Here is a 22,983-nt window from a genome sequence, read left to right as displayed (position 1 = left end):
AACCTTGCGGAAATGGGGCTGTGGGACCAAACTGGGCTTTGGGTGTGAATGGATACAATGGACTTGGTGTCTGGAGAGGATATTGATCAGGTTTCTTTGCCCAGGCAGGACAGACACTTGAGTTGAGGCACAATGGAAGGTATGAGAATAGAATTGGCTCTAAGTTAGAAGACCCATAAGCATCAAAGTATCAAACACAAAGATTGGTGGGAAAGAAGTTGACTCAACCAGCCTCATCTGAACATGGCCATGGCTGTACCATGTAGGGCGTTCTGCAGGTAACACCTCACGCACACCTAACGAAACCACACATTTCTACCAGAATGAACTTACCACAATCCGTAATTCCTCAGTTGTCAACACGGGTAGGGCAAAGCCCAGCTGAGAACTGTACACCTGGACCTCAGCAGCAGCCTCTCTGTAGCCCCTGTGCAGGAGAGAAGAAGAGAACGTGGTAACTGGACGTCCTGTGTATGAGTCACTGAGCATGGCCAGCTTCCTGGCAACTTGGTCTATCTCAGCAGGCAAGGGGAGACTCTGCACTACAGCTGCCTGCACAGCTCATCCAGGCACTGTTGCAGGGGCAGGCTCTCCAGCTCCCTTTGTTGAAGGCGTGGTACTTTAAACAATAAAGGCACAATGTTTTGGGAGGTCCTTCTGCCTGTGCCCTCATTACAACAGCACATTCTCTGCTAAAATGAAAGAACCCAGGTCAGGCCTGGGTCTCTGGCCTCTTTGAGAGGCCACCAACACAAGGACAGGAGTCAGAGGCTCGGCGCCCTAGTGCTGGACATGGGTTAGGAGGTGATTGTGTCAAGACAGGCGCAGCACCTGCTGCAGAAGGTAGACGTCCCTAGGGCCCCAGAATCAGCTTGCATAGCTAAGGCCATGCCAGGACCACCTCTTTGAAAAGAATAACAGACAATTGGAAAAATAGAAGCAAAGCAACCTGGGAGGAGGGAGGAAGCTTCTGCTTTGTCTTGTGTTCTAGGTGCACATGAAACACTGGACTGTGTGAGAAAAGGACAGGACAGTTCCTGCGGCAGATTAATTCAACTTTTTACAGACATTAGCCAGATTCATTCCAAATTTAGCTACTCCGTGGGAGGAGAAAGAAACGTGATATTTTTCTGTGTTTCCAGCCTTTTGCACCGTCTTTACATCCACTGTCATGCTCCATATTCCAAGTCTGTGTGAACATATATGTGCTCACATATACATGCGTGTGTGTGGATGCTCACACATGTGCATATGCACGTGAGTGAAAGGCCAGAGGTCAACCTCCAGTGTCCTTCTGCAGGCACTTGTCCATCTCAGTTTTTGAGACAAGGTTTCTCACTGAATCAGGAATTTGTCAAATCGACTACGCCAACTAGATGGTTGGCTAGAATAACCCCAGCCATCATCTTGTCTCTGCCTGCTTCGGGCTAGCATGCAACATGTCTAACTCTTATGTGGTTTCTGGGGAGTCAAACACAGGTCCTTCCTCATGTCTGCAACGCAAGCACTTTGTCAACTCTGTGAAGCCTAATGGTTCTACCCCAAAAGCCATGCTCTCTCCCCGTGTGCTGTTTCTGAGGACATCAACTCCATAAAGTGATAGCTATATAGATAATTTCTCATTTGTTCATTCCTTTCTCTCTTTTTTTCCACTGAAATTACATTTGACTGTTCTTTTTCTGCTTGGATGACTCAATGGGATAAACAGCCTTTGCTGCCACGCCTGAAGACTTGACCTTAATTTTTATCCCCAGAACTCAGTTACAGAGTAGGGAAAAGGGACCAGCTCCCACTAATTTTCCTCCAGCCTCACACCAGTGTCATTACACGTGTGTCTCAAGGCACCCCAAGGTAAACAAACAATATATGTGTAGTAAAAGAGACTTTGGGTAGCCGTGAAAAACTTAAGACATTTTAGATGTTGAAATACAGACTAACCTCCATTACTGATTCAAGTACAGTGTGCTTCACAGTTATCACTGAATGCTAGGAGCATCCCAGTCCATAGTGTGTGTGTGAGAGCATGAGAGTGTGCAGTGTCTGTGAGCGTGCAGAGACGGGTGTGCCGGTGATGATGGTGAATTAAAGAACCCTCAGTGAGCAGGGATTGGTCCCAGTCTTCCTGTTTGTTTCTTAAAGATTTATTTATCTGTTATGCAGTGTTCTGCCTGTATGTATGCCTACACTGTAGGCCAAAAGAGGACACTGGAACGCATTGCAGATGGTTGTGAGCCACCATGTGGTTGCTGGGAATTGAACTCAGGTCCTCTGGAAGAGCAGCCAGTGCTCTTAACCTCTGAGCCGTCTCTCCAGCCCTAGTCCCAGCCCTTCTTGGAAACAGGTTTACAATTACAAATATTTTTAGCTAATATTTAAAAGCACAAGGTGACACTGACACTTGTAACACAAACAGAACAAAAGGAAATAGAATGGGAGCTTTGGAGGTAACTCTGCGGACGAGCTGTGGTTTTCCCCGACTAGAGGCATATTCTGGCTGATTGGTCCTCTCAGTGACCAGCGCTCAGAAACAGAGAGCATGTGCAAGTCTGGCCAAGGGTCACGTTCCCAAGTCCTCACAGCAAGGACGGAGTACCAACACCACAAATGACAGACGTGAGGCCCCAAGACCCTAAGGAGCTGGCTGCCATCACTTAGCTCATCAGTGTAAACGCTGGATTTGAATCCTGATGGTTTAACTTCTGAGTATGGTGTCTTTGCCACCACCATCCCGAACCCACCACCACACCAATCAACAGAGAAATCTTGGAAAGAACTGAGCAGAGCAGCTTAGTTATTTGTGTTACCTATAGTCGTGCTGATGGTGGGGGCACAGAAGAGAAGGAACACCCGAGACCTTATTCCTCACCTCAAATTGATTATCTGCAGCCATTGTATCTTTTTAATAGGCTGGTGATTGTGACAGCAAAGCATGGTTTCATCTTGGTTTTGCCACTGTTGGTTTAGCCGCCAAATGTGGAATCCTACAGCGTGCTTTATTTCCACTGTGCCTTGCTGCTCTGAAGGCCCATTAAAAAGGTTCACGATACATACAGTGAGCTGGATGCAGATTCCCACAGAACCACACATGGCTGCGCAGACTGAATGCCTCCCTGTTTGTCAGCGAGGCAACCCCTCGAGCCAGGCCCGGCAGTGTGGAGTGTGTATTCCCCTTAAAGTTGACAGCTTCTTCATTAAAAATTAGAAAATATCAATTTTTTTCTCCTAAAATCACACTTTTACAGACTTTCCACCCTTTGACATAAACTACTGTCTTGTTTACTAATTTGTTTTTCTATAGTGTTCTTTGACCCAAGGTTCGTGGTCTCAAAAGGAGGCCAGGAAGGAACTGTGGCTCCTGAAACTGGCCAGGCAGGCAGCATAGTATATCAGCTCAGGTCCTGCCTCTTCATCTGAGCCTGGAAGCTAGTTCTTTGTGAATCTGTTTATTATTTTCACATTTTCCTTGCTAATACAACTATCTTCCCCCTCATTTCAAATATGGTGGCTTAGAGGTGGCTCACACAACTTTTTGAAATGCCGCATTTACTGATTTTGACTTCTTCCTGGCTAGTTTTATAGTAGTGAGCCAGTTTCACACACATCTATGGAAAATTTGAGAAGTAAATACAAAATATCTGCCAATATAGGAACACAGTGCAGCTGTCAATGGCAACACCATAAAGCCTTGCCAAGTGATTCCACCTGCGGACTCCAGCAGCCGTCCTTCTCCATGATGGTCCGTTGATGCCACCCAGAGAATGTAAGGAGCCAAGTGGGATGACCCCAGGTCTTCTCTAGATGAGGAGTGTGTATGAAGTTTGCAGCATTTGATACTGGGTGGCTGTGTGGCTTTCTTAGTATTGTCTAAGGGCATGAAAGGGAAATGCTTTAGATGTCAATCCAATTATAAGTTTATAGATCCAGAAACTCTCAGCTCCCTCCAGTCCTCACCTGCACCAGGCTCTAAATGAATTCCACTCCAACCTGCTCTAGGGCCAGATGATGCTGAGAGGCCATTTTTCCCCTGGGGAAAACATTTTTTACGTGGATGCGGGATCCCATAGGTGTCAGAATTCATGTTCTGACTCCCTTCAAACAATCTGGACAATTCACCATCACCACAGGTCCAGGCACTCAGTCACAAGTGACAGCACATGACGTCAGTGTATCGGGATAAAACAGGGCTCTCCGGCCAATCTGCAGCCTCAGGCAGCTTTTAGATGAGCTGCATCTCTGCCTGAGTGCACGCTATCACATCGCATGCTGGATGGAGCAAACGGTGCTGAGGATCACACTGGCAGAGAGCACCCAAGGAGCACTGCTTTCGTTGATAAAACGTTTCTTGATGCGTGGGAGTGCGCATCCTTTCTCTCCTTCCCCAAACAAGGGTGCTGTGTTTGAGGACAGCAGTGAGAATCGGTTGTGCTGATTTGGTTTGTGCGACTTAAGAACATAACTTTAAGGCAATACATGATGTAAGGTAAAGAGACCTGTGAAGTAAACCACTCAAGCCAAATTCCTCACCATAGAGCACACTGACACCAAGCAGAGAATCTGCAGGCTCTTTCTACACACACACATACATACATATACATGCACACACAGACACACACACCCAAACATAGTGGGAGGGGGCAGACAGTACTAAGACTTTGTATATAACAGTTGCCTGGGGATCCATGAACCTACCCAATAACCAATCTCAGGCATCTGATTGCACTGTGCAGGGTGAAACTGAAGTATAGATATGTTTTAAGGGTTTCCCCAAGGACTGAGGACATGGCTCAGTTGGTTAAGTGTTTGCCCCACAAGCCTGAGGACCTGAGTTCAGATCCTTAGAAGAGACATAGAAACTTGGGTTTGGCAGTAAAACACCTATACTATCAGCAGCTGAGAGGCAGAGACCGGAGGATCCCTGGTCAACCAATCCAGACTAATAAGTGACCTCCAGGTTCAGTCAGAGATGTTTTCTCAAAATAGCAGGTGGGGAGAGATTGAGAAAGACACCAGATGCCCATCTCTGGCCTCTCTGTGCACAGTGCACAGTACATGCACACACGCATGTACACATACACACAAGCACACCACTTGGCTCATGCATATACATGCTCACACAAACCCCAGGTTGCCCGAGACTAGACTGAGAGCCACTGTTCTGTGGTTTTCACTGACAGAGTGCTGTAACATGCAGAGAGTCCTCCACCACAAGAAAAGAAAAGCCTAATGACAGTCACACTCTGTGCCCTACATCTGTGACCCTGGGTATCATTGCAAACCTTCAGAAGAGCTCTGAGTGACACAGTGACATTACAACTGACTCACTTATGGGACAACTCAAAGAAGTAAAATTCAGAGCATGCGCAAAATCTCAAAACAACATAAGCACTGTAGCTCAGGCTGGCCTTGAACTCATGCCAACCCTCCTGTGCCAGCCTCGTCATTGTTGGGTTGTAGATATGAGGAACCACACCTGGCTGTTCATTTTATTTACAAGGCTGTGGCACAGCATTGCTTTCTCCTGACTACCATGCTGGTGATGATTTTGATTTTAGCTTAAATCCCTTTAGGATACAAAATTGTGTGCCCGGGGCTCATGACAGCGAGATACTCAACCTGTGACTGCACAATGATAACGTTGTAAGTCTCCATGCCCACCACTCTGAAGGACTTAAGCCAGCACCAGCTTGTTCCTGGAAAGAGTCAGAGCAGGAGATAGATGCTGACCGCTGAGAGGAGAGAGGTCAGCCCAGAAGAAGGTGGAAGACTTTGTCCTAAAGAAACTTACTGCAGACAGCGGATCGCAAACTAAAGGGTGATATATTTGCTAATTATTAAAGGGGAGAGCGCTCTTTCCTTTTAATGAGAGAGGTCTGTGTGGCTGAATGAATGTGCCCTGCTATGGGCAGGTTTTGGTTACAGGTTACTAGTAGAACCAGCTGGGTGGCTTCTGCCCAAGGACACTCCCACACTATTTTGTGGCCCTGGTATCAACTCCTGCCTAGGAGGAGGATCCTGCACCTTAGGAATCCAAAATCATTCTCATCACCACTATAAGGAGCTGTCTGCGTTTTTCTGGAGCACCTCCCAAAATGTGTAAAACCGTGATTCTAAGACTGCATAGTTGATGCCCAGCACCCCAGAAAACCCAAGTCCTTCACGTGGGTGACTTAGGTGGCAGAGTTAGAGCTGACCAGGCCCATCCTGCCCTGCTGCCTTGCTTCCCCCCGTTGATGCAGAGTGGGAAGTAAGAGGCTGAGCTGCAAGTGAGCATGGAGCCAGGGTCATCAGTTCCTGCATAGTGACGAGGAGAGGACATGGATGCAGAGAAGGGGCTGCTGCTGAAGACACTGCCTCGTAAAGCTTTGTGCGTAATCAGGTCCCAGAAGAACATGCCTACGTTAATAATAAAAGTATAAAGTGTTTCTGCATTCCAATACCATAAAATCTGTTTCAACCTGGTATGGAGGCTCACACCTGTCATTCAAGCACTTGAGAGACCAATGTGGATGTGAGAGAGAGAGAAAGGAGCCAGAGTACAATACTGTCGCTGAATCTTGTTCTCCATGAAAACATTTGCGAAGCCTGCTCTCAGGAAAAGCTTAAGGCTGCCTGGGGGAAAACCAAGAAACCAGGAGCCAGATTTGCAGCTGAGAAGTCACTCAGAAACTGTGGGTGCAGAGGATACCAGCTCTGCTCCGTGCTGCAGCTCCGGAATTGTGGCTGAGATTAAATACAATAGGCCTTGCCCCATGCTTGCTGTGGCAGCTGTGGGGATCCAAAGGGGTAAGAGGGAGAATAAGGACAAGGGGCCAAACAATACTCGTGTGCTTTCAGGGGCTGCTCACCAAGAGATCTCAGAAAGAGAAGGGAGTTCAAGACTTCTGAGCGGTGCCCCTGGAGCCTAGCTGTCAGAGAAATGAGCTTTCACTTCTGACATGCCCACGGAGTCTATGCGATGACACGCACTGTCACTCCAAGACGCAGAAGAAAGAGGGCCAAGAGAGCTGGATATAAGCATTGCTGCCTCCACATGGCTCAGGCATCTTAGACAAAGGCTGGAGTTAAAGACATACAGGGAAAAAGCACACCAGTATTGAGAAGGTGCTTTTTTTTTCAGCTGTGGCAGAGCCAGCCTCAGCCTTGAGGCTAACCCAACCCTCTTGGGACTCCACAGATGCCCCTGCACTCAGCCTGGGGGCAGGCAAGGTCAGCCCACAGGTGCTCCACTGGCCACAATGCTTCCTACTGGCTCACCTGATGTCAGACAATTTCTTTTGTCTTTTAATGCATAAACCCAGAGCAGAAAGTGTAAGACAAGGTTATTAGAAGGAACTTGAGCTTCTTTGGGCTTGGGCCTAAGAATCCCAGCATGCTGAGGTCACTTCTACACAGAGCTGTCGGCATCAGGAACTGAGGACCCCCCCCCACCTCTTCTGGGAAACAGATCTTCAAAAGAGTGAGATAAACAAGGATGAAGAAAATGGCAAAGGGAGGAAACCAAGCTTTGTTCTGCTGGGTACCTGCATTTCCAGTGTAAAATATGAAATCAGGGTAACATCTCAGGCCAGGAGAGGTGAAGAAACTGGGTACTCTCCCAGAAACAGAAGAGGCATATTGGGGGCCACCGAGGCTGAAAGCAACCAGCTATTGTTTTGATCACATGACTGTGCTTCTGAAGTCCAGGGAATACAGGGGCTCCTATCATGTGCCCAGCCTCACTTAGGCACTAGTAACAGCCCGGTTGTCCTTGTTGAATATTTCAGACAGGTTTCAATTTAGAAAGAATGGGGGAAGCCAGCAAGAGCCTATGAATTTTGTCTTGAGCAAAACAAACCCTCATCCAACATTCTAACTCCGTACCCATCCTTCATCAGTTCAACTGAGGGCAGGAAGCCTCTTTGCAAACCTTAGCTCAAGACAGTGAACCAGGGATAGAGAAGAGGGAAGGGAAGGAGACAACCTTCCAAACAGGACGATCTCTGTGTCATAAATGGGAACAAAGCTGTATTAAATATGTTTTCATATTTTATTTTTTTTGTTTTTTGTTTTCATATTTTATCATCATACCGCTTCTTACCAGCCGGGATGACAACATTTGAGTCACAAAGAAACATGAACCGAGGTACAATGACACTGCCTGATCTTATGGCATCATTTGCCTTGTAAATAAATCAGTTGCAAAGTCCTTGTGGAAAACCTTAACATGTGCACGCATGGCATTATGCTATGTATATCATAGGACACTAGGACACATGATATCATCATATCACATCAATCATATCATATCATGTCATATTATATCTCAGTCCTAACGAAGCTAACTTTACAAATAGAGAAGCAATCTGTGAATGAACAAAAGCTCAACAGGGTACCATGGGATCAATACCCTTCCCCGGGCATGGCCTCCTGATGTAGGGCCATGTGAAGCCTTGCAACCATTCAGTACAACATCTGAGGTCTCTGAGGTGGCCACAGATGAACTCAGGAATGAGAAGGGCTGCGTAGGGCTGGGCAGGAGCAGTGCTCTCAGGGCTGACTTCTGTGTCCGGGGAGAGAAGAAGCGCATGCTTTAGACAGCAGGCTTTGGTTCATACTGCAGAAACAATGGGGTCATACCATGAACGCCAAGATACTGTGAGAAATGCGTTCTCTGTTTGCTGTTTGTTTGCTTTTGTTTTTCAAGACAGGGTTTCTCTGTGGAGCCCTGGCTGTCCTGGATTTACTCTGTAGACCAGGCTGACCTCTAACTCAGAGATCTGCTTTGCTCTGCCTCCATAGTGCTGAGATTAAAGGCATGCACCACCACCAATGGCCTGGGAACTGCATTTTGTAACTTGATTAAGTTGCATGCTGTGAGACAACCAAGCTAGATGATATCTTTCATCATTAGCTCTTGGCGCATCCTATTTAGCAGAAAAGCATCACGGGGGAGGGAAACCATCCCCTAAGGAAGAAAGAGGGACAGTGCAAAAGACGGTGTCCCATTAGCAATTTTATTTTCAGAGGGTGGAAACTCAAATGCCCTGAGCCAAGAAATTTAGGAGCTGAGCAAGGTGTGCAAAAATCCAACAGAAGACACATAAGACAGTGAGGTTTGCTCCAGCTTTGAAGGCCTACAACGAATTCACAGCCAATGGGATTCCCAATAGTCAGGGTCTGGTGGCCCCATTGTCCAGACCTCTGGAGCACAGGGCCCATGACATCCTGGGAGTGCCCATTCAAAACAAATGGGAGAAACACATGGTCTTCTCCCCAATCCCACTCTGAGGGCTTTTGATGCATTTTAAAAGAAGGAAGGAATGAGATTCATGTTAATAGCTCTTTCCATTTTGAGTTTCCCCCTTTTTTCAAGAAATTCAAGAGACAGAGAGGAGGAAGAAGTAGAGAAATCTTTGTGATTGGTCTTGGGGTATTTGTCTGCAGTGTGTGTGTGTGTGTGTGTGTGTGTGTGTGTGTGTGAGAGAGAGAGAGAGAGAGAGAGAGAGAGAGAGAGAGAGTCTGTGATTGGTCTTGGGACGTTTGCCTGCAGTGGCTTGCACTTAGTTTCCTCTTTTGGGAAGCACTGTCTGGCTAATGTGAGCTCCATCAGGGAAGGGGATACAGAATAAAAGTGAGGAGGCTTGCTTGATGCGGTCACTGCTTAGGTCTGGGTACCACACACAAGGAGACAAGTTGTCTGTGTTTGCTACTGCTTCCTAAGGTGCTGTGGATAACCTGGGGATCCCCTTTGGTGGAACACAGCCTGCGGCTGGTTTACTCTGAAGAAATTCCACACTCAGCAACCATAGAAAGGTTTTGTCTCTTCATGGACTTGTCGGGCAATGCAAGAGTATCCTCATACCTGACCCAGTGTGGGCAGGAGTATCAATAGCCCAGAGGCATCTCATAGGAAATGGTATATACCCATCAATTTTGTCAGAGGGGACCCTGGATACCCCATCCCATGTGCTCCAAGATAAGACACCTCCAGGCACCCCGTGGAGGAGCTGAGCTGCACTCGGGACACTGACCCCACTGCCACAGTCACCATAGTAATTGCATACATTCAGGGCCTTCTGCAGACAACCAAAGCTTCTGAGATCATTTTCCCCAGACAGGCTTTCAAATCCCTACCCTTCAGCACAGGCATTCCCTCCACCATGCCAGCAGCTGCATGCCATTCAGAAGGCTCCAATGCCTCAGCTCCAGAAGGTTCCAGGGATTGCTCAAGGAAGAACAAATGTGTTGTCTTACATAGCAGGAACTATCGCCCCCTTCCTCCTTCCTGCTACCATATGAGTGGTTTCCCAGGGAGGGAGGCTAAAAGAAACGTGGCTCTCTTTAGGAGCCTTCTAAGCAAAGAAATAGATCCCTGAGTTTGGGTAAAGCATAGCGTCTCAGGACTCCCTCCTCACCCACAGAGTGGTGCCCGACATTTGCATGCCCTTCCTCCTTTCTCCTGTCCACCTCCATCCCAATGTCCACACCACTTTATGGGACCAGCGGAGGTGAGAAGAAAGTGAACCAGAGCTGTCTGGGCTAACTCCACAGGGAAGCCCAGAGCAGCGAAGGCCCACAGGTTGTCCTTAACCTGCTCCCAAGGATTCGTCCTGACAACCAAGCCTGTGCACTGACTACAAGTGAGATCACAGCCTGTCACGACAAAACCCAGAGACACTTTATTTCCCAACCTATGGTGCAGACACGCTCTTCAGTAACCTTCTCCTAAGTCGGAGAAATGAGGGGAGCTGTGAGAGACTTTGAATCCATAGCTAAACGTCTCCCTCCTCTAGAAAGTGATGTGGGAGAACAAAGACAATGAAAACCTAGGCAATAGGCAACTCCATTTGGAATCATCCCTTCAAGCCCCAGTAGCCGAGCTCATCCACGAAAATACTCACTGAGAACTGGGCATGCTTCCGTTTAAGGACTGCCTGTGTCAACTACACGGAGGGAAAGGCTATGATGATATGGGGCATTATAAGCATCCGTACAAAGTCAATTCTTAAGGAAATAAATCAGGTTCTGCATTTTAGAGATAAACACTTTACATCTTGTGATGGCCTTGAGTCTGGGACAGCACAAGAAGGGGACCATATCCAAGGATGCAAAAGTGTAGGGGAGGATTTTCTACACCAGACTAAACATAGAATTTCTCAGGACGTGAAGATTTCTCAGCACCTGCGATGAACTTAGCCAACCAGGGATCTGCTCCGTCCATCACCAATAACCCTGTGTTCATAGCAAAGGGCCGCGACCCTTCCGGGAGCAGTGTGCTCTTCCCCATGGAGGTACCAAGGCTCTTACTGAGGTAAAACAGCCACCGACCGTGGGAAGTCCTGGCACTGCTCAGCGCAGACGTGCCCACAGTCTCCCCAAAGCATGCCTCTGCTCGGTGATTCACGAAGGCTTCCTGTGGGCGGGGCCCTGTGGGGGCAAGCCTCAAGCTCTGCTGCAGCTATTAGGAAAGGAGGCCCCATTTGTGATTGGCAAGTGAATGTGTCATAGGCAGGATCTGGGGGCCTCTGTGTGCAGAGAGGGTGGGGCACACTGGGCCTGTTTCGGGAGCGAGGTCTCCTGTTTCATTCTAAAACACAGCCTGAGGACAGAGATTTCACCCCCTCTGTACACTACACTCTTACTCAGTAATGAACACACTGGTGGGCTTCCTTCAAGTGAAATAGCAATCATCAATGAAGTTGGGAGCTCATAATTTCAAGCTGATAATCATCTAATTTTCCTCAGCTTTATTTAGAACTGATCAACGTATCCCTTAAAAAATGACAGCAGGGGTTCCTGAACACAGAAGCTATAGGATTTTTCCTTTTCAAGTGATAGAATCCCATGGAGATGTTCAGATATGTGTCTACAAGGCTTGTGGAAGTGTGGACCAATTGTTTTGTTTCTTGAACAGTTATCGGACGTCAGAAGAGTACTATTCTTAGAAGCTTAACTCTCAGACTTGTATAATCAATTTTAGGTAATGTGAAATTGTCCACAGACCAATCTTGCTGAAGACCAAGGAAGGGTAAACGTTACAAGATCTTTCTCCTTATTCCTCATGAATGAAGATCATACCTTGTTCTTGTATGTATCTGAATGTAGCCATATCCTCCCAGCTTGAACAATATTCCATAAATAAAACAGGCCCTTCCATATGTAAGTATTGGTTTTCTTAGTATGGTATGTTTAAAAGAATTTTGCTCCATGTCTGGGAACATGGGATGGGTGACTCTCTCTGACGTCACCAGTTTCAAACTTGCCTTGACCGGCGTACAAAGAAGGCACAGGTGCCCTCATCCCTGTAGACTCCAGGGACCATCAGTGCCAGGACTGATATATGTCCTCTGGTACAGCAGAGGTGACTGTGCCCTTCTTGATTGTTTTTGGATACATAGCCCACCCACAGGGACCTAAGTCTGCCATTCTCTTTCTACTCAGAGAGGAACTCTTGAGCCTACATCACGTTTATCAGTTGTGTCCCTGAGACAAGCCTGGCCCTGGCCTGTTTGCACTTCCATGTTTTTCTTCTTATTGACTTCCTGCTTTCCTTTGTCTACTGGTCTCTGTGCCTGCCTCTGTCTTCCTCTTCCTCCCTCCCTTCTTCCCTCCCTCTCTCCTTCCCTCCCTCCTTCCTTCTCTCCGTCCCCCCCCCTCCCTTACTTCCTTTCTTTCTTCTGCTCTTGCTTTTCCTCCCTATAAAGAAATTTCATTTGATACAGATGCTGGGAATTCCCCTTCGGTCTCCTGGACACCCCACATCACATACGTGGATGTACAGACTGATTTTTCATCACTTTATCAGCAAGTCTTCATCTCACACTTGAGCCTTACCAGGTGCCGCATGGCACATTGCTCTCAGCACTTGGTTTTTGATGACGAATGAAACAAGATTTGAAGGTTACATAAATCTAACCATTCTAAAAATCTTTCTTTTCCCTTCTAACTGGAAGGTTAAATAAGGAGACAACACAGAGATCTAAGTGATGGCCAGATATCACGTATGTTCAACCAAGCAAAAGCATTCAAACCTGTTTCAGGTGCTAAGTTAAATCCTGTTGATACAATTGTAGAGAAGGCATGGTTTGCCTTTCTCTGAACGGAGCACAGGTACATGTACTCCAAAGTGTATGTCCACATGGGACAGCACTATCTTCCTTGCTTACTGTGTCAGCATGAATCTGCTTTGCTAGCACGCAGAACATTCCCATGTGGAAAAGAAATAGACCGTACAGCATTCTCTTCACAAATCAGAAACATAGACATAACACAGTGAAGCAGAAATGCATTCTGCAAGCGGGTAGCCAAACTGAAGACCCAAAGGTGAGGATCAAAGAGGAACTAGCTAACCAACCAGCTGGTGACTGTTGTCTAAATAGTCAGAATGTGTTGGACCCGTAGATAAAAATCTGTTCAGAAATGATGCTGTCTGCTCTTCTCTACTGTGAGTCTGGGTATCTGCATGCGGTAAGCTTGGGCGCGTGGGACCACTTTCCTTAGAAATGAGGAGGAGGAGGGGCTGCCAGACTTCAAGACAAACTTGACTGAGATGTCAAATTGCAGCGAGTGTGCCTGCCACTAAATATGCTGATATATGCACATCCCCGTGGCTGGTGTCTGCTCACAATGAACAATGAGTTCTTTCCATCCTGGAAAGATCAACAGCTCTGTGTGTTCAAATGGCTGGGACTGAACAGAAAGTAGAACGTGGAGCAGGCACCTGAACTCTGAAAGAATTGAAATGGGGTCTTTGTCTCACCTAAATCTCTGCTGGGATCAAGGTTGAAAATCACCTTACAGACATGGTAAATTCAAGCGTGATCTGACGTATCAACCAAGTCCTTGAAGGGCCAGTTGATTGCTCAGGGTTGCTTGCAAGGTGCCTCCTTCATCGTCAGAATTAATTTCCATCCACTCAGTAAGCCATTCAACATACATCCCTGGATATTTGATACTGCATGAGTAGCCAGGTTCACTCTCAGGCACGTGTTAAAAACAATATAAAACAATATCATATCATCAATGACTGTCTTCAGTACTAGAGTTTTCAGAACTTTTGTGTCTCAGAAACAAGTCCGTGATCTCTCATCCTATAGCCCTCTTGATAAGGTAATTGTTCAGATTCACATATTCACAGGTATTCAACAAGCCACAGTTTCAGCTTAATCCCAGGATGGTCTGTTTATGGCTCAGCACACCTAAGCTAGAAATCCTTTCTTCTCATTTCGCGCCTGTACTTCCTCACTGGGCCCACTTTCCATTCTCCCTTCCTCTACAAGAGCATCCCATAGTGCTTTCTTTACAGGGAACAATGTCTTCAAATATCGAAAATTAGATGTTGTTGGTTCCTGAGGAAAATCACAACTTTCAGTCAGTCGCAGACTGGAAAGGGGGACGTCAGTGCCCGTGTCTACCTTATCTCAGCTAAAGGGATGCACTCAGTTGAGGAGGGGAAAACACAACACACAAAGACAGCACTCATCAAGTTATCCTGGGTGACAACCTCCCACGAAGAGTCATGTGCCCACAAGAGGCCACCAGGAGGCCACCAACTATTTTGGTAACAGTCACAAGCCAAAACGGCAGGTGTGGAAACAGACACAGGTCTTGACTGTGATGGCAACAGAAGTTGCCGACAATCAAAGTGGTAGCTGCTACCTTGTGTCCTAGAACAGTGTGTAAAAGACCATAGCATCTTCCAGGAACCAGTGTTCATCAAGTATCAGTGGTCACCAGGGACAACATCACTCAACCTGTTGTACCACAGTGGCCTGGCTTGCCCACAGTCACCCTGGGAAGAAGAGGCAAAGATGCCCTAGTTCCTATCTCTTGATGAGGGCTTTATTCCTGAACAAATATTTGAGTTGGAGTTACTGAGAGGTACCGAACAAAGAAGATGCGAGACAGGGAACTTGCGCTATAGCTGTACTGGATCCAATGGCCACATGAACAGGGAGCTACCATTGTAGCCAAATAAGAAAAGCATGAACCACATGAACTATTGAAGCTGGACAGCAGCCTAATCTAGGATAGCTCTCCTGCAGGTGTGAAGACGGAAGACTCCATATTGCGGAGATGTGAATACGCATCATCACGTGGTCAAGGTCAGCAGCCTGAGAGATCAGGGGACTGGAGAACCAGAGAGCAGGACCGAGGGCATCTGCTACTAGGACAGGACCAGAGGGGACTCCTAACATCGGCCACAGTCTCAGGAGAAGAACAACACTCGCTGCGCAGTGAGGGGAAGGCGTCTCCTGTGCCGGGTCTCACGGGCTCTACCATCTCACCGTACTTTCTACCCTGCATCCCCTAAATCCTCCTCCCTTGATTTCGGTGTTGCCTCTGTGCTGCTGTCCTTCCTCCCTCAAAGCTGCTCACTTCTTTCCAGCTCACTCCTGGTGGCTAAGGTCCAGCCGTGGAGTGTCTGTCTCTCTGATTCTCACTATTGACCAAACAGCCTAGGCACACTCACCCCATGACTGGATGTATACAAACAGATGACACGGCAATGTCCCAATAATACTTTATTTACTGAGACAAGCAACAGACTGGGGCTGGTGAACACCTACCGTCCCCTCTAGTTCAGGGTCTAAACTCATGGACACGGCATTTGGAGGAAATGATTGGTCTCTGAGGACGTCAGAAGCATCCTAGAGTTGATGTGGCCAGTGTAACCTGAAGTTTGCTGGGAACGGAATAAAAAAAAAATGGTTTTTGGTTTTTTGAAACAGGGTCTTGTGTAACCTAGGCTGCTTGTGGCTGAAGGTGACCTTGAACTTCTGACTCTCTCACTTCTATCTCTGAAGTGCTGTGGCTACAGTGTTCCATCACACTTGGTTTTCTATGGTGATCATGAACAAACCCAGACAGCACGTATTTTCTCAGTGGAACCACAATACCACCTTCCACAAAGCGTGTTCTGTGACACCGGGAGTTTTGACCTGCCTTGGAAATGAAGTGAAAATTCTCTGCACATCCGTCTATACCCATCCCCTTTTAGCAGAGTTAGACAAGGTGAGAAGGGTACCAATGAACTGGATTCCCCAGAAGCATTTGCGGCAAGTAGCTGAAGAAGTTCCTACCCTGTGTACTTCACCGTCCCACTAAGAAGCTTACTCCTTTTACGTTCAATAGCTGGAATGAATCCGTCCACGCCACCGTTGGTTTAAATACACAGATACGAAGGATCTATTTTCCAGATATAGATATCCAAAGATCTATTTCCCAGAAAAACTTTAATCCAGCTCAGTCCCACTATTGCAATTATTGGAGCAGCTTTTAGTCTTTAAGAAAAAAAAATCACAAAATAGGAGATATTCTTTCTGCCTTAGAGACAGGGGCATCACTCAGGCTGTGCGCCCAGAAGCTCTGTGGTAGGAAAGATGAGTGGAGATGTCGATCTAGGATGGGGGATCAGGGTGGGGGGTGGACCCCAGGCCTCGCATTATTGTACAATCACTCTTCACTGAGCTACGTCCCAGCCAATGACATGTCAAGCTGATGGTTGTTTCTGGATAGTGGACTCACCATACTCAACTTCTAAGTTCAAGGACATTCTTTTCAGATTCCTGAAGGTGACATTACTGAATCTGGAACAAGAAGAAATTGAGGTTTCCTTCTCTGTGTGATCCTGAATCTGGCTCTGGAGTAGGAAGTCCTGTGGCTTCATACTTTCTCTGCCTGACCCTGGGTCTGGGTCATCTGAGCTTTGCATCTGTCCTTGCTTCTCCCACTCTGGTTTTGGCCCTGATCAGAGGAAATGCTGGGGTCAGAGATGACCTTCCCCTTCTAAAACTTTTTAACATGAATTTCTGTGCTGCTACCCAAGGTCCTCCGCGTGTGTGGCGGGGTGGGAGTGATCTCCCAAGGCAGACATGCAAGTATCTTCTGAGTGTTATCAAAGGGACAGAATAAGCCAGAGCACTCTTTTCTCGCAGTAGATAAAGGAGAGAAGATGTGCAGAAATCTGGGGCTTCCTATGTGGGACATCACGCACAGAGAGTTTGAGACTGTTATGATTTAGGGATAAATGACCCCAAGTCTCATGTATTGAAGCTTTGATCCCCAGTGGTGCTAATAGGTGGTTGAATGATGAGGAAGATGACCTCAATAATGGGTCAGTCCATTGAACAAATAGACCGTCACAAGATGAGAACCATTTGAAGAAAGTCAGTCACTACAGGGGTGGGCTGGATCTCGGAAGGGTGTGTCTTGTCTTTGGCCCCTTCCTGTCACTCATTTTGCAAACTGGCTGGCAGGAAGTGAGCAGACTGGATTCATCACCACCTTTTGCCAAGTGTTTCTGCTCTACCACAAACCTAAAAGCAATGGAGCCAGTCATGGACTGAAACCTGGGAAGCTGTAAGTTGACTCTAGCCAGCCAGAGACAACGAAAAGTAATGGAGCCAGCCTCAGACTGACACCCGGGAAGCCATGTGGTAAATCTTTCCTCGCTCATACTGATCCCTCAGGTATTTCATCACAGTGATGAGAAGCTAACATAATCTTCCTAGGCTCTCTAAAATAACTCAAAGCAGGCAGTTACAGGAGGTCTGTGGGTTGTGACTTGTGATGGCTTTCCCCACAATGACACCATGCCTCATTCTAAATACCAGGGTGTGTGGTAGGACAGAGACCCACACAAGAAGTCCTCTGCTGAGAGGCAAAGTAGTTTCGTTCCTTATCAGCAGGGTTGTCAATGTCTAGGATTTGAGTGAGAATTCCGCCATAGGCTCCTGTGTTTGAATACTTGGTCCTCAGTTGTTGGAGCTATTTGGATTGGTTATGAGGTATGTCCTTGTTGGAGGAGGAGTGTCACGGAGTGGAAGAGGGCTTGAGGCTTCAAAAGCCAACATCATTTCCAGTTAGCTCCTTATGCCCTGTGCTTATGAAGAATATCTAAGCTCTTAGCTGCTACTCCAGAGCTGGGCCTGCCTGTGTGCTGCCATGCTCACCACCATGGTGGTCCTACCTTTACCTTCTGGAACTATAAATCCCCAATAACCTTTCCTCCTACAAGGTGCCTTGGCTATGGTACTTTAGCACAAAATGGAAAAGTGGCCAAGACTGTGGGACAGTGAGATGCCTGCCAACGGCAGCACCTTAGTTCCAACATAGATATACTGAGGTGAGGTCCCCTGCATCTCTCTCCAGTAGAATACAGTGAATCAGGAGCACAAACCAGGTCACCAGCGGCAATGGCACACAGACTGACCCACAGAACTGGTAAATTGTGTCCTGGTCTCTGGGACGGTAGTACCATGATATACGCAGCTATAAATATAAGGCAATCTTCCTTGTGAACACTCAGGGGAAAGAGGAGGGATGCCATTGGGAAGGCACAGGTAGGCGTGGTGGAAATACAGCCTTGGCAGAGTGACTGGATGTGGGTAACATGGAGGACCCACAAGGGGGAAGGGACAATAGGAGTGGCCAGCACACAGACCCTGGACAGAGGGCTCTGGCTCTCGGGGCTCGGCCTGATGTGGGTGACAGAGGCACAGCCATGTGACTCTGATGGGAGCCTGTCCGGGAGTCTCCCACACCACAGGGTACAGATGATTGGCAAGTTGTGAGATGGGGTAGCATGAGAGGATAAGTGACAATCCCAAAGAAAGCGTGGAAGGGGTGGAGGGGACGCGGCAGTTGGGGGAGCTATTTTAGAGATGCAATTGGCAGGAAGTAGCCACTGAATGGCTGCCAGATTAATTATCCCAGAGAAAAGCTCTGGCCTTGTCATTCAGCCACACAAAAGCTTTTCGTAATTTCCCATTATCAGGAGAGTGAAGTCATGGGCTCAGCACCAGAGACTGTGGTAAAGTGGCTTCTGACCCACAATGACCTGCTCCACCTGTGCTCCAGGTGGCTCTCCGGGGTTCCCCATATAGAAACTGCCTTCTCACCAAGAAGGTTCTCTACCCCTAGAGAAGCATCCACTTCTCCTGATGAGATTTCTTCCCGTGCCTTTATCTATAGGCATCCTTCCTTTCCTTCTGGGATTGTGGCAAACGCCACCTCCATGTTATCCCCATCTCTGTCCTGCCTGGCAAAATCTTCTCTGAGAAAACCAGAGTGCCTTCTTGGCAACCCCTCCCTATTTTTATCCCATGCCAGCCTGCGCTGGGGTTATCCACGAAAGTGTCTTTCTTCCACAGAGTACAAAAACTTCCTTGACAAAAGGGCAGCACTCTCTGGTTTTCTCTTTACACACAGTTTCCCCTGAAGATGATCTTGTCTAAGCAACAACTTCACCACAATCATTTAGATCAGAGGGGTTGCAGCAGAAATGCCCCAAATACACAGCCAGCAAGAAAAATCAATAGCAGACTCAAAAAACACAGACATTCACTACTCCCTCCATCTAGACACAAGGTACTTATTGGGCTCTGCCACAAAATGCTGACATTTGGTCTCTGGCCTCCTGACACCTCACAATCTCAGCTGTGGCTTTGAGTCTGAACACAGACAAATATCTAATTTCAAGATTACTCATGACAAATGAAGAACCTGGGGTTTGAACAAAAAAAGATCACACAGGGCATCAGAAAGGGAAGCTAATGCCTGAGCTAAGCTGAGAACCTAAGGAAATGGACGTCCACATCTTTATCCAGCCTGCAAATGCTGTGTGAGCTTAGCTAGACCCAGAGGCCTCTGTGCCCTGGATGAAGCTGCTGTTCTGCCTCAACTGAGAAACAGTGCCCAGCTCTCCGTGTCTACTTTGTGAGAGGTTACAAGACATGAGATGCACAGGAAAGCCATTCTCCAACAATTCTCTCAGCTGAGAACCCGAGACCAGCATGTCTAGTGTGAAGTCCATCGCCAGAGGACATCCTCTGGAGAAAGCACAACCCCAGGGTTTGGGAGAAAGGTGCAGAGTGGGCACGCTTCATGCCATTGGTGTAAGCCATCCCTCAGGTATGGGCATGATGGGTTACAAGGCCAGGTCTCTAGAATCTCATTTTTCTGACTCAGCCTGGCTTTTAGACATGTATGTTGCAGGGGAAAGAGTAGTGGACCATGTAGGGAGGCAGAAAAGCCTCTGCCAGGCACAAGAGTCATGCAGCCAGTTAAACCTGTGTTCTACCCTGATTGCATCAGACTTGATGGACAGGTGTCCATAATAAGGCATTTTTCAAGCAGCCACACTTTATCAGGAAAGTATTCCACCCAGTTCCAATCAGTTCTGCCATACCTTGGGCCATCAGTGGGGACGTGTACCTCTGTTCCAGGTGTTAAGGGGCATGCGCAAGCAGGTTGGGTTCCTGATGTGTTTCCCTATAGTAGTAAGGCCCTCCTGTTAGCTCCTGCAATGTATATGAACCTTATTGGTCAGTCACAAGGTCTGAGGATATGTGCATAGCAGTGCTTCTGGGGGAAGTGGGGCACTCTGACCTTAAGGAGGACGGTGGAGAAGAGCCTGCAGCCTGAGTTTGGAGAGGGAGCTGTCCAAAGAAGAGTCTAATGGGGAGCAAAGAAGGGTAGAGTTACCCAGAAGGTTGGGGTGTCTCCCTGCCACTCTCCCACTTTCTTCCACTTGGGGTCTGGTCCCTCACACACACCCATGTGAGACTATGGTAGGCACATGGGGATTACTGAGAATTTTCACTACCCACAGTTCATTCTCTCTCTCTCTCTCTCTCTCTCTCTCTCTCTCTCTCTCTCTCTCTGTGTGTGTGTGTGTGTGTGTGTTTATGTGTGTATCTATTACATTCTTTCTCTGCCTATCAGACATTTCATCAGAAAGTATGGAACAGAGAGATAGAAGGAGGGGCATTAATGCAGGGGAATCAGGGGAGGCTCTAGCCAGAAGTAGGCAGAGAGGAGGAGGAAGATAGGAAAGGAAAGAAGTTGTGCAGAAAAGGCCCTGTCTTTAGTGCTGAGTCAGCCAGTAGCTGAGTGGCTGCTATTTGCAAACAACAGATGACGCTAAAGAAGCTTAGCTTGGAGGTGGCTTGAGCTCCAAAGAAAAGGGTAGAGGAACGGGAGCAGCAATGATTCTGGAGCCTGAAGAGAAAGCATGCACATCACACATACTCGGTATGTGTACCTCCCCACCCCACAACATGCATACACAGAAGTTATTTTTAGGAAACATGGTACACCACTTTCTGGAGGTCTTGGCTGACATGAAAACAAAGAACCTAACCTGTCCTTCCAGCCTACATGCCTGAACCATACTGAACTGGTGATAGCAGTGGCTTACTTAGGAGCCCTTGCAGAGGCCCCACTGCCTGGTCCAGGGGATGCCTGGTTACATTAAGCAGGATCTGAAAGCAGATAACTCAGACCTTTGGAAGAAGGTCTCGCTAACATGATTAAGATCTTTTATTTGTGCGTGGGTACTGGGACTGATGGTCGCGGGCCTCCCACTGGTCAGGCTGATACTCCACCCCTGAGCTACATCTCCATCTCCTTGCTGACATTTTATTTGAAGATCAGGTCTCACTAAGATGACTTCAACATGGCATGTTCTGGTGTTGATCTCCCTAGTGGAGTAGCTGGGATGGCAGGCCTGTACTGCTGTGTTTGGCAAAATAACTATTATTTTTAAGAAGTTATGAGTGTATAAAGAGGAAGGAAGAAGCCCTGCCTGAGGCTTCCCAGGGAGATGTGAGGAGGATGGGCCCACTGATAAGACAGTGGGGAGCTGCTTCACCCCACTGCTCTGCTATGAGCCCCAAAACATTGAACAACTGCACATTTATACTGCTGCAATTCATGCATAACATTGGTCTTCCTTTGAAACCAGGAGCTCTTTCTAAGCTGAGAACTGTTTTTGAAACCCACACTGAACAGCTCGCCTATCTTTGTGCCTTAGTAGGCAAGCAATTTAGGATTCTGCCCTTTTCCTGCTACTGGGGTTGTAGAGAAACAAATCTTTTTACCATGCCTCTAGGAAAGAAGTCCCAAATGCACATGGAGATTTGCAGAGCAAGGAAAAAAGTACCCATTTTACCTAGTTTCGTTATTTTCTCCATTTTTATATTTGTGTGTGTGTGTGCACGTGTGTGTACATGTACATGTGTGCAGGCTGCTATGTGTGCACATTAGTGAGCAGGCGTGTGGAAGCCAGAAATTGAGGTCGTGTCTTCCTCAGTTACTTGGCACCTTAGTTTTTGAGGCAGGGTCTCTCACTGCATCCAGAGTTCACTGGTCGACTGGAACAGGAGACTGGTGAGCCCCAGGGCTACTTCTGTCTCTGAGACACATGCCACCATGCTCAGTGTTTATGTGAGTGCTGGGGAAACCCAAGTTCAGGTCCTCACACTTGTAGGCACTTTACTGACTGAGCCATCTCCTCACCTCTGCTTCCATTATTTTCTCAAATTTTTCCAGCTCAGGAGTTGGAGAGATGGCTCAGCTGTTGGAAACTTGTTAGAAACAAGCAGAAGCATTTGCTGTTCTCAGAGAGAACCCAGGATCGACTTCCAGCACCTGCATGGTGGCTTGCAACGGTCTCATCTCCAGGTACAGAAGATTTAACACTCTCATTTGGCCTCCAACAGCACTAAGCATGCCTGTGGTACAGATGCATGCATACATGCAGACACTCATGCATACGCATAAAGTAAAAATAAATAAATCTTCAAGAATGGAACTTGCTCATGAAGGCTACAAGATTAAGATTTAATCATCCTGTTAACTACATGGTTAATAAACAATCAGGCTGTCGTATATTTAGATAGAAGCTGCAGCATTTCTGTAGACTTTTAGAGACGAGGCAGGTAGCAAGTAGGCCTGCAGTTGCGTGGTTCTGAATCTGACCAGATTCAGCAGTCCTGCAGATTCTTGTAACCTTAGCATAGTACGAGGAAAGCTTTACTGTGATAGGTTTGGTAAGGACATTCTGACTGTCTTCTTTTTGTCCACAGCTGATTTCCTGAGACTCCCCTTTCATTAGCTTCCTACTGTAACATGTGTCTGGCTTTGCTCATGAGTCACAGAGCGTGGGTCCTTGTCACTCAACAGGACTGAGTTCTTGATCCTAGTTGGACCCAGGTTAAA

General features: G+C 47.3%; 1 protein-coding gene across 19 annotated transcripts in view; it reads right to left on the bottom strand.

Annotated features, from left to right (window-relative positions):
• The window catches only part of Myt1l (myelin transcription factor 1 like), a 390,358-nt gene that overhangs the window by 352,291 nt on the left and 15,084 nt on the right, over positions 1-22,983 (bottom strand). For all 19 annotated transcript variants that reach the window (XM_057765426.1, XM_057765434.1, XM_057765408.1 and 16 more), the window contains exon 2: positions 334-427. The gene's annotated coding sequence lies outside the window, so the exon portion shown is untranslated. The remainder of the gene's footprint in view (positions 1-333; positions 428-22,983) is intronic.

The sequence above is a fragment of the Chionomys nivalis genome, chromosome 1 (assembly GCF_950005125.1).
Source record: "Chionomys nivalis chromosome 1, mChiNiv1.1, whole genome shotgun sequence".
Taxonomy (NCBI): Eukaryota; Metazoa; Chordata; class Mammalia; order Rodentia; family Cricetidae; genus Chionomys; species Chionomys nivalis.
The sequence above is the reverse complement of the archived record's forward strand: the minus strand, read 5'-3'. Positions and strand labels throughout refer to the sequence as shown.